Raw genomic sequence first — 11,608 nt, forward strand, 5'->3', positions numbered from 1 at the left:
AAACAAAATCACCTGAAACAGGAGCGTTTGCAACAGACTGCGCGACAAAGCCGGACCACGTCCAATGATACCGCAGCGACATCTATCGCTAATGGAACGAAGCGTACACAATCCAGTGCTTTTCTTTGTTTGACAATTCTTGCTAGGCTATATATATATATATATATATATATATATATATATATATATATATTTTTTTTTTTTTGTGCACTGTTCACCCCATACACACAGTTCAAAAAGAGCGTGTATTCACCGACAATTTAATCTATTAGAATATATACACTATTCTAGAGAATTAAAGTTTTTAACTTTGTTGCAACATTTTAAAGAGGACTTTCTATTTCAAATGTTCTGTTTCAACATGATAATGTCAAAGCAAGTATAGAAATGAACGGGGACTGGTGTGGACTTGTACAGGCCAGTCAAGTTCTTCCATGTCATTTTTTTGTATGCGTAGTATTACGATTTATTTTCACTGCTATTACTGTAATACCCAAACCTGTTAGAAAGGGGTGTCCACATACTTTTGCCATATAGTGTATTAAAACTGGGTAAAAAGCATCATTTGTGGTTTCTCAGATGGCAACACTGAGAGAATGGTCAACGAACACTTTAAATACAGTACCGGTCAAAAGTTTTAAAACATTACTATTTACAAGTGGCGGAGCCAGAGGGGGGTCCGGGGTGGCACTGCCACTGGACACCCCTGACATGTGATTGGCCACCCTGGGTGCCACCCCAAAATTTTATTTGCAACTAGCAGTTGCTGATGTTGATTTAAAAATAAAAATAATTACGTTCGCCGGCACCGCGGCGCGCGCGCAGTTTTCAAACGGACGAGCAGAGGACGAGAGATGGTTGCAAGATAGGCTACCGAACTTCACCGAATAAGAAAACATCATATTTGAAGTAAGTTTTTAAGGTTTAGCATCAGGGTGGTTTGCTCCGAATAGCCTACATTAGGCCTAATACACGCATACAGTACTTGCCGTGTGTACGTTACAGTATACAAATGTTCTAGCTAATGTGAGGGTAGGAGATCAAAACGCTGGCAAAGAAGAGCAGAAACAAGCGATATCATAATGCGATCACTATAGGACTGTGAAGCTTTATGGGTGTAGGGTGTTGATGGACTCGATCTACTGTGTTTTGATCATCATTATGACTCTGATCTAGATGTAGTCTTTGATAAAAATCCGATTTTCTCAGCTTTTTGCTCATGTTGCTTTTTATGAAACTTGCCAACATTCAAGTGTTGATAAAAAAAAAGACGCACGAAGCTAGAATAAAACATCACTGAAATTTTTTTAATGAAATTGACCATGAAATTGTGAAAATGACCAAAAACACCTTTTTTTTTTTTACACTGGCGAGAAAGAGTTAAGATAAAAATGTTGGTAATTGGATGATGATTAGAATATGAATATGATTGGAATCATATTTGAAATTTGTCATATTTTTGAACAGGGTCAATTAAACATGAAAAGAAAGGGAGAGATAGGCTATAAGAGTTCTTTTTAAATAAGCACAAACATAGTCCAGTCATTTTATGAAAAAAGGTTGAACAAATTGCAACAGAAGCAAACTCAAATAATTTTGTATCCTCATTATGTCCTGAGTAAGGAAAAAAAGTCCCGAAGAATCCCATTAGGGGAAAGTTTCGAAAACTGTTTCTGGGGATTCACTTTTTATTTTACCTGCCTTTTGTCTTCTGCATTCTCCTTACCCTTGTCTCCTGTTCTTCCCTCAGACTCGTCCCCCGGAAACAGTCCCACAGACCCAGCCCCAAACCCCATCGCTTAATAATTAATAAAGGCTGGTTTCTAAAGTACTTCTTCCTGCCTCTATGTATTAATGCTCATGGGTAGCCTAAATGGGTTCCATTCAGACATTACATTAAGTATTTTACTGTTATGTGTCAACAAGATTCAACAAGACATGTTCACCTGGCTAGACCCAATGTTTAGATCTGTTGTGGTATTTATGCAAATTAGCACATACATAATTAGATTATGCACCGTTTGCCCATCTTAACAAACAATTAAAAAAAACTTGGAATACATTTTTTGTTTGTCTTGATGTAAGTAATCAACTCAGTAATTTTCATGGTGATATCTAAAGGTTAAAATTTTTACCCCATTCATGTGAGAGAAAGAATGAATAGGCTATATTTGGGTCTTTTTCGAAACGTTCCCCTAATGGGATTCTTCGGGAGGTTTTTTTTTTCCTTACTCAGGACATATTGAGGATACAAAATCCGTTGAGTTTGCTTCTGTTGCAATTTGTTCAAGGTTGACCCCCATTTTGTCTTAAAATGACTGGACTAACAGGCAGATCAGACCCCAGCCCTTGCATCACCACTGGCTAGTCAGAGTCAGTGTGGTCAGACTTCAGAACCAGCAACAGGTCAGAGCATCTACCAGACACAGGCAGTCAATCACATACCAAATTCAGGAATTTAAGTTGAGATGATTTTGCCAGATTAAAAGGATAGTTCGCCCAAAAATGAACACACATTTTTTTTTATAAATTAAATAATTAGAATTAGAAAGAATTATTATAAATTATTATAAAGAAAGAATTATGTTGTATTAAATCTTCCTAGGATAAGATTTTATATTGATGGGCAATAAAATTGTTTACATTTTTCAAGGACATGTCTGCTTGATGCCAGCTATATCAAAAAAAAAAAAAAAATTGTAAATAAACACAGCAGTTCATAACAGACACATGCGGTATCTTATCTCCTTGGTGCTTCAGCTTTGTTTTCTGCAAATATTTTGGATGTTCAACACTTATAGACACAAACAGAGTGACCCAATTCCTTCCACAAGCTTTTCTACTGTGTGTGTGTGTGTGTGTGTGTGTGTGTGCACTGTGTACCCCCGAAAGTAGCAGTGGCCACCCCCTGGCCACCCCATGTATAAAACTCTAGTTCTGCCACTGCTCATCAAACCTGCATTTATTTGATTAAGAATACACACACACACAAAATATTGTGATAAATTAATACAATTTGAAATGAATGGTTTTCTATTAAAATATACTTTAAAATATAATTTATTTATGTCATGTAAAGGTGAATTTTCAGGATCACTGCCCCAGTCTTCAGTGTCACGTGATCCTTCAGAAATCATACTAATATGCTGATTTATTATCAATGTTGGAAGCAGTTGTGCTGCTTAATGTTTTTATTTTTATTTTTTATAACCTGTGATACTTTTTTTCAGGATTATTTGATGAATAATTTTTTTTTTTTTTTTTTTTTAAGAACATTTATTTTAAATAGAATAAATATTATTGTAACAAACAATATACACTAACGTTCAAAAGTTTGGGGTTAGTAATTTCTTTCTTTTATTTTATTTTTTTACTTTTATTCAGCAAGCTTTTGTTAAATTATATATATATTTTTTAAAGTGATAGTAAAGATTTCTATTGTTAGAAACGATTTCTATTTTGAATTTTTTATTCATCAATGAATCCTGAAAAAAGTATCACAGGTTCCAGAAAATATTAAGCAGCACAACTGTTTCCAACACTGATGATATACTGAGCATCAAATCAGCATATTAGCATGATTTCTGAAGGATCATGTGACACTGAAGACTGGAGTAATGATGCTGAAAATTCAGCTTTGCATCACAGAAATAAATTATATTTTAAAGAATATTAATATAGAAAACCATTATTTTAAATTGTAATATTTAACAATATTACTATTTTTTCTGTATTTTTAATCAAATAAATCAGGCTTGATGAGCATAAAGGATTTCTATCAAAAACATTCAAACTTTTCACCGGTATACTGACAGCCTACACAATTGAATATTTGATGCACCCTGACCCTCAAAAGGGTTCGGCCAGTGTAGCATCCTGAAAATCCGGTGGTAAACCACTGGTAATAAATGTTCAAAGTTATGCAAATTTATATGTACATATGTTCATTCTTTTGACGCCGCTCTTAAAAAAAAAAAAAAAAACTCTAATACCCAACCATTTTCTCAAACCATCACCAACAATCTTTAAGCATGTCATTTCTTTTCTCATGAAACTACAACATTTCATATTCCAACAAATTATTCACTCTGAATATTCATCATTTTATTATATCATTATTATTTTTTAAACTTTTTAAACTTGTTAATTAAATTAAAAGTTCTGCTAATTGTATATATTGTTATGTAGCCTACATTACATGAAGTTTATGGTGGTAACTCATTTAAATTTTTGTATTTACTGTTTTAATTGGATTCTACTATAGTCAGGGGAGTTTTTCTATTTCAGTAAAGCAGCCAGTTGATCAGCAGAGGGCGCTCATGTGATACCCTGAACTGGGTGATTTTGATGCCAAGGTATAGAAAATACAAGTACATAACAAAAAAGTAAAGATTACATACAATAAAATAAAGAAAGCAAAGCATAATTTATATATACACAGCCTATATATTTAATATATATTTTTTTATATAATATACAGTGCTATGCATAAGTTTAGACACCCATGCATTTTGGAAATTGAACTTAATGCCTTAATTTAAAAAATTAGGAAAAATCCAACCTTTAAGGACACCAATTTTCTTTGTGAATGAATAATGTATCGTAAATAAATAAATGTTCTTCCTTAAAATACAGGGTGCATAAGTTTGGACACCCCTATGTTAAATTCCCATAGAGGCAGGCAGATTTTTATTTTTAAGTATTTTTTTTAATTTATTTTTTAGGATACTATGCATCCTGATAAAGTTCCCTTGGCCTTTGGAATTAAAATAGCCCCACATCATCACATAGCATTCACCCTAGAGATTGGCATGGGGTACTTTCCATAAGATCATCTCTCAATGCAAATCAAACTAGCTTTTAGGCTAACTGAAATAAAATCATGCCAATCTCTAGGTATGGTGAAGGCTATGTGATGATGTGGGGAACTTTATCAGGATGCATAGTATCCTGGATCCATGAAGTAACTGGCCTTTAAAAATAAAAATCTGCCTGCCTCTATGGGAATTTAACATAGGGGTGTCCAAACTTATGCACCCTGTATTTTAAGGAAGAACATTTATTTATTTACGATACATTATTCATTCACAAAGAAAATTGGTGTCCTTAAAGGTTGGATTTTTCCTAATTTTTTAAATTAAGGCATTAAGTTCAGTTTCCAAAAGATGATTTTTTATTCCTCTTTTTAGTCAACTTTAGTATGGGTGTCTAAACTTATGCATAGCACTATATATATATATATATATATATTATAATATTATATATATAATATATTATATATATATATATATATATATATATATATATATAAAGGAAAAACACAACAAAATATTTTAATTAAATAAATTTAAAATAAATAAATAAAACAAGTTTACTGTCTTAAGAGCTTTAAGATTCTCAGATGATGAAATATTTTGGATGGACCTCTCTTCTAAAAACAATAATAAGGGATTTTGATGAGTGAATTTACAGCGGTGAATGTGACATTTTGAAATTCGACCCCAAAATAGCTGTGTGAGGACAATCCCAGAAGATATGAAGAACAGTTTCATTAGGGGCACAACAAAAAGAACAACTCATGTCTATAGGGTGAAGTATTCATGGCTAAATAATTGGGTCATTAAGTCATTTGGTGATTAAGTCATTGGGTGAATCGCATTCATGATGACGCCTTCTACTGCACCTTTCGACATTGTTAAACTAAAAATAAGAGCAGCCTATTCCACTCATAGCACACACAACCCCTCCCAGTGTATTTGACTAAATGTAAAAAGAGTAAATGTGCCGGAAAGGTCAAGAGGCTTTTCTGGTTTGCAACCCTTTTCTCACAAATTGAATGTCAGAATGAGATTGCTGAAATTGGGATGATAATATCCATTTTCCATAGATTGTCCATTGTCGTATAGTTGAAAAAGTGTGGGAACAGGTCAAAGGATGCTTCTCAGGATCAGAATAGGAAAGAATACATTGCTTGTGTTTCCACTGCACTTTAAGACATAGGTGCTGACAAATGTGCATATACACACATTCCTTCAGATGTACTAACCTACATGCTGAGGCCTGTTGGACACGTGTATTTACATACAGACCCTTTCCAAAAAATTAGAATATCATGGAAAAGTTGATTTATTTCCATAATTCCATTCAAAACGTTAAACTTCCATAGATTATAGATTCAGGGCCCACAATTTAAACGATTTCAAGTATTTAGTTGTTTATTTGTACATAATTTGGGCTTCCAGCTCATAAAATAAAAATAAAATAAAAATTTGAATATTACATGAAATCACACAGTAATTACACAGTGATACCATGGTCATTGAACCAGGTTTTGGTTATTTTGGCAGTGTGGGCAGGTGCAAATCCTGCTGGAAAATGAAGTCAGCATCTCCATAAAGCTTGTCTGCTGAAGGAAGCATGAAGTGCTCTGAAAATGTCCTGGTAGACGGCTGCGTTGAGTGGACAGCACAGTGGACCAACACCAGCCGATGACCAACACAGACTGTGGAAACTTCACACTGGACGTCAAGCATCTTGGATTGTGTGCCTCTCCATTCTTCCTCCAGACTCTGGGACCTTGGTTTCCAAATGAGATGCAAAATTTGCTCTCATCAAAAAAGAGGACTTTGGTCCACTGTGCTTTATTAAATCCAGAGTCAACGCAGCCGTCAGGACATTTTCAGAGCACTTCATGCTTCCTTCAGCAGACAAGCTTTATGGAGATGCTTCCTTCATTTTCCAGCAGGATTTGCCCCTGCCCACACTGCCAAAAGAACCAAAACCTGGTTCAATGACCACGGTATCACTGTGTAATTACTGTGTGATTTCATGTAATATTCAAATTTTTTTAAATCCTGTTTTTGTGGGTTTTATGACCTGGAAGCCCGAATTAAATAAACAACTAAATACTTGAAATCGTTTAAGTTGTGGGCCCTGAATCTATAATCTATGGAAGTTTAACGTTTTGAATGGAATTATGGAAATAAATAAACTTTTCCATGATATTCAAATTTTTTGGAAAGGGTCTGTAAACAGAAGATGAGCTGTGTATTTTAATTTCTCCACCTGTAGATTAAAGCAAGCACAATGCCCACATAATCAGCACTGGGCTGCATAAGAGCACACCAGAATCATAGTTTCAGAACCTACCCTATTTTTTGTCATGCTTACACACTGTCAGGTTCTGCAAGAGAGAGGACCCAGAATGAGCTTGAAGGGAAGTTTTATTAACAAGTCTGTAGAAAGGGCGCAACAAGGAGAGTGAGGCGTGAAATAGTTCAAACAGTAGGGCGGGCGGGAAGGATGATCTCTTTGATGAAGCACCAGTCTTGCTTGCACAGTCTAGCTGTCAGACAGTGTCAATGACCTGGAAATCTCAGGATGCAAGGCAGGGCAGGAACAAACACAAGACTCACAATGAACAAGACAAGACAAACAGGCAAGGCACAAGAGAAATTAAATAGGCAAATTAAAAATAAACACTGAAACAGAACAATGACTAGAGAAGCAAAAGAAAAGGAATAAAATGACTGAATAAAACAATAGAACAAATGTACAGGGAACTAGAAACTAGATAGGCTACTGGATATTATAATCTAGAGTAAAAAAAAAAAAAACTACAACAAGACTCGAAGGAAAAAAGCAAAAGAATACACTAGCCTATTGCTAGAAACTATCAAATACACGACTAGAACAAGAACTATGTTTAACTAGTGACGGTTGATACCGGGTCTCCGATGCTCCGAAGCAGTTTTCAAATCACTATTGTATCACACACTGTACCGATGCTTGTATCGAAATAACAATACCACGTGATGGATGACGTTTGAAGCTTCACGCAATATCGGAAGGTCGGGAAGCAGTTTTGAAAAACATGCTGTTGTAATAGCTGCAGTATGTGGTTTTGCATTGCTGAAATCCTGCTGAAATACACAAGGCCTTCTCTGAAATAGACGTCGTCTGGAGGGGAGCATATGTTGCTCTAAAACCTTTATATACCTTTCAGCATTCATAGTGCCTTCCAAAACATGCAAGCTGGCCATACCGTATGCACTTATGCACCCCCATACCATGAGAGATGCTGGCTTTTGAACTGAACGCTGATAACACACTGGAAGGTCTCCCTCCTCTTTTGCCCGGAGGACACGGCGTCCGTGATTTCCAACAAGAATGTCAAATTTGGACTCGTCTGACCATAGAACACTTTTCCACTTTGAAATAGTCCATTTTAAATGAGCCTTGGCCCACAGGACACGACAGCGCTTCTGGACCATGTTCACATATGGCTTCCTTTTTGCATGATAGAGCTTTAGTTGGCATCTGCAGATGGCACGGCGGATTGTGTTTACCGACAGTGGTTTCTGGAAGTATTCCTGAGCCCATTTAGTATGTCATTGAAACAATCATGCCGATGAGTGATGCAGTGTCGTCTGAGGGCCCGAAGACCACGGGCATCCAATAAAGGTCTTCGGCCTTGTCCCTTACGCACAGAGATTTCTCCAGTTTCTCTGAATCTTTCAATGATGTTATGCACTGTAGATGATGAGATTTGCAAAGCCTTTGCGATTTGACGTCGAGGAACATTGTTTTTAAAGTATTCCACAATCTTTTTACGCATTCTTTCACAGATTGGAGAGCCTCTGCCCATCTTCACTTCTGAGAGACTCTGCCTCTCTAAGACATCCCTTTTATAGCTAATCATGTTACAGAACCATCAAGCTATGAACCATCTTAAAGAAAATAAATTGATGTCTAACTTGTAAGAGTAAGACTAGTCTTAGAGGTTAACGCAACCGGCCCCTGATCTCAATTAACTTAATTAGTTGCTACAGTAGATGTTCTCCCAGCTGAATCTATTCAAAATGTCTTGCTTTTTCAGCCATTAATTGCCCCATGCCAACTTTTTTGAGACCTGTAGCAGGCATCAAATTTAAAATTTGTAAGTGTAAAATTTCTCTGTTTAAACATTTGTTATCTATGTTTTATTGTGAATCAAATCTCCAATAGCCGATATAAAGTGCCCCAAATAATTAGAAGGAAAAAAAGAAAGAAATAATGAACCTGATCTTAACCTTCAGATTAGCGTGGCGTAATTTCCAGAGGACCTCATCCAGCCGTTGTAGATGTTCCCCAAATGTTCTCTCAAAAACAATAATATAATCTAGTGGAGGGCATGGATTGGAATCCACTGCTGCTTCAATGTATATGTAATGAGTGATTATAATCAAGGTATTAATCAATATTTTTCCTTCTAAATATCAAATGAGTTGAATGACTTCTCTGGAGATTTTACTTCGTTATAGAAGTTACCAGTGTGATTACTGAAATGTTCTTTTCATGTATTCTTTAATGTCTGTATTTGATATCTGAATGCAGTAACAGTGCTTGCCTATTTAGCCCGGCTTCCAGAAATGAAATAGGGACTTGTTTTGTGTTTGAGAAAGGTCTTCAATGTGTTCAAACATATAGGGGTCATTGATGGAAGCAATAGGTTAAGGGACCATTTCTTTGTTAAAGCCTTACTTTCCAGTTAGACTAAAGTGTAGCTCTCCTTGAGAGAAAGAACGCATTATCTTGATGTTTTGAGAGGACTCTCCTGTTTATAGTTAGAGCCTGGCCAAATCCAACCTTGGAAAAGATGTGTCGGTGTGTGTGTTAGTCAAAACTGCTTAATATTACCAAATGAAATGAAGCGTAACCCATGAAGAGAAAACGACTGTGAGGCTTTGGGGGTGTTGGACTCGATCTACTCCATCTGTGTTTTGATCATCGTTCTGAATCTGATCTAGGCGTAGTCTTTGACAAAACTGTGATTTTCTCAACTTTTTTGTTTAAAATGTTGCCTTTCTTTATGAAACTGTACCGACATTCATGTGTTGATAAAAAAAGGATGCATTAAGCTAATAAAATGTTTTTAAAATTAAAGTACAGTTAAAGGTATTTTTCAAGTATAAAAAATAATATCTACATTTGAACATAGTAGTATACTGCAAGTGCTAAAATAATATAGAAATAGTAAACTATAAGTATAATGTTATGTTCACTTAAAGAAAACTTACAAGTAGCCTATACTTGCAGTATAAACTGACTGCACACACTTTAGTGTGTGTACTTTCATAAACTAAAAAATGTACTACTTGTATTAAAATAGTAAACTACTAGTATACTTATAAGTTCACTTGTAGTACAGATGCATTACAAATGAGAAACCTAGTTGTGTACTTAAAGTTTACTACTCTTACACTTATAGCCTACACTTAAACATATACTTTTATATACTAAAAGTGGGCCAATTTAGTCCCAAGCAGTATTGAAATAGTAGACTTACAAGTTTACTACAAGTACACATTGATATTAGTATACTTACTACATAAAGTATACTTAAAATATACTTGAACATTACAATGAATATAAAATGAGTATAAAATGAACTTGAAGTATACTTTTTCGTAAGGGGAATACTGCAGGGGACCCCAAATCTGCACAGGGAGGCACACACTGTTTAAACTGCTCTCTGCTCACCATTCATTGGTATATTTTTCTTTTTAAATGAGGGACAAACAACAACAAAAAAGACTCGCAGTATACACAGAGTGACAAAAGCTTTGTGGCCGTTCTGCGTTAAGCCATCAACTATCACAAGGTGACGCAGCAACAAGCTGTAATTTGGAAATTTTGTGGAATGGCAAGAGCTGCCTAAAAATTTCACATTTTGTGGTGCACTGAATAAATAACAGCATATGGTAATAATATTACTGATAAATTAATTTTCCTAACTTGTGCAGTAGATACAGTAGATTTATATTAGATTTATATAGTAGTCAAGTTTACAGATGCAGAAAAGTGCCTAGATTGTGTGTTATGTCATCACTGCTCATTATCACACAATATAAGATTACTTGTCAAATAATTAAATGAACTTGAAATCATTTTAGTTTATAGTGATTGCTGAGAGTAGTCTATGACCCAGTAAACATGACTTCCAATAATCCTGAAAATGGGTTTAAGTGTTAGTTCAGCCTCATATTGTTCAAAACTTCTTCTGTTAAACACAAAAGAAGATATTTTGAAGAATGTTGGTAATCAAACTGTTTCACTGTGATCTAAACAAAAGCCTTACTAAATGCGAGCCTTACTATTTCCTTATTTTTTTTTTAGTAGGCTAATTACCGTCAGAGGTTTATTTTGTCGTTGGGTCCGTTCATGTTGTGTGTTTGAATGGACAAGATGATATATGTATGAGTGCAGAGCTTTTAATTAATTAAATTTTTTTTTTTTTTTTTTTTTGTAATGAATGAATTAACAAATGCAGTTTCGGGCGGGTTTACTTTTTTTTTTTTTTTTTTTAAATACCGCCTTTTGCCTAAAGGGTACCGCCCCTTCCGCCTTCCCATTTCTGCAATTCATCATGAGTCGGCAATTTAATATAAGTGCCTTTACTCGATACGTGAAAGGTAAGATGTTAGGTGTAAACTTAAAACTTTAGGTTGCTGAATTTGAATTAAATTACTGACATACTGGTCTACAAAATGGTCAATCTAAATCCTCAAATTTGTAGTCTTAAGTTACAGTAGGCTATCCAAACCCTTAACAACATCAATCAAGCAAA

The sequence above is a fragment of the Rutilus rutilus genome, assembly GCF_951802725.1.
Source record: "Rutilus rutilus genome assembly, chromosome: 7".
In the NCBI taxonomy this organism is placed as follows: Eukaryota; Metazoa; Chordata; class Actinopteri; order Cypriniformes; family Leuciscidae; genus Rutilus; species Rutilus rutilus.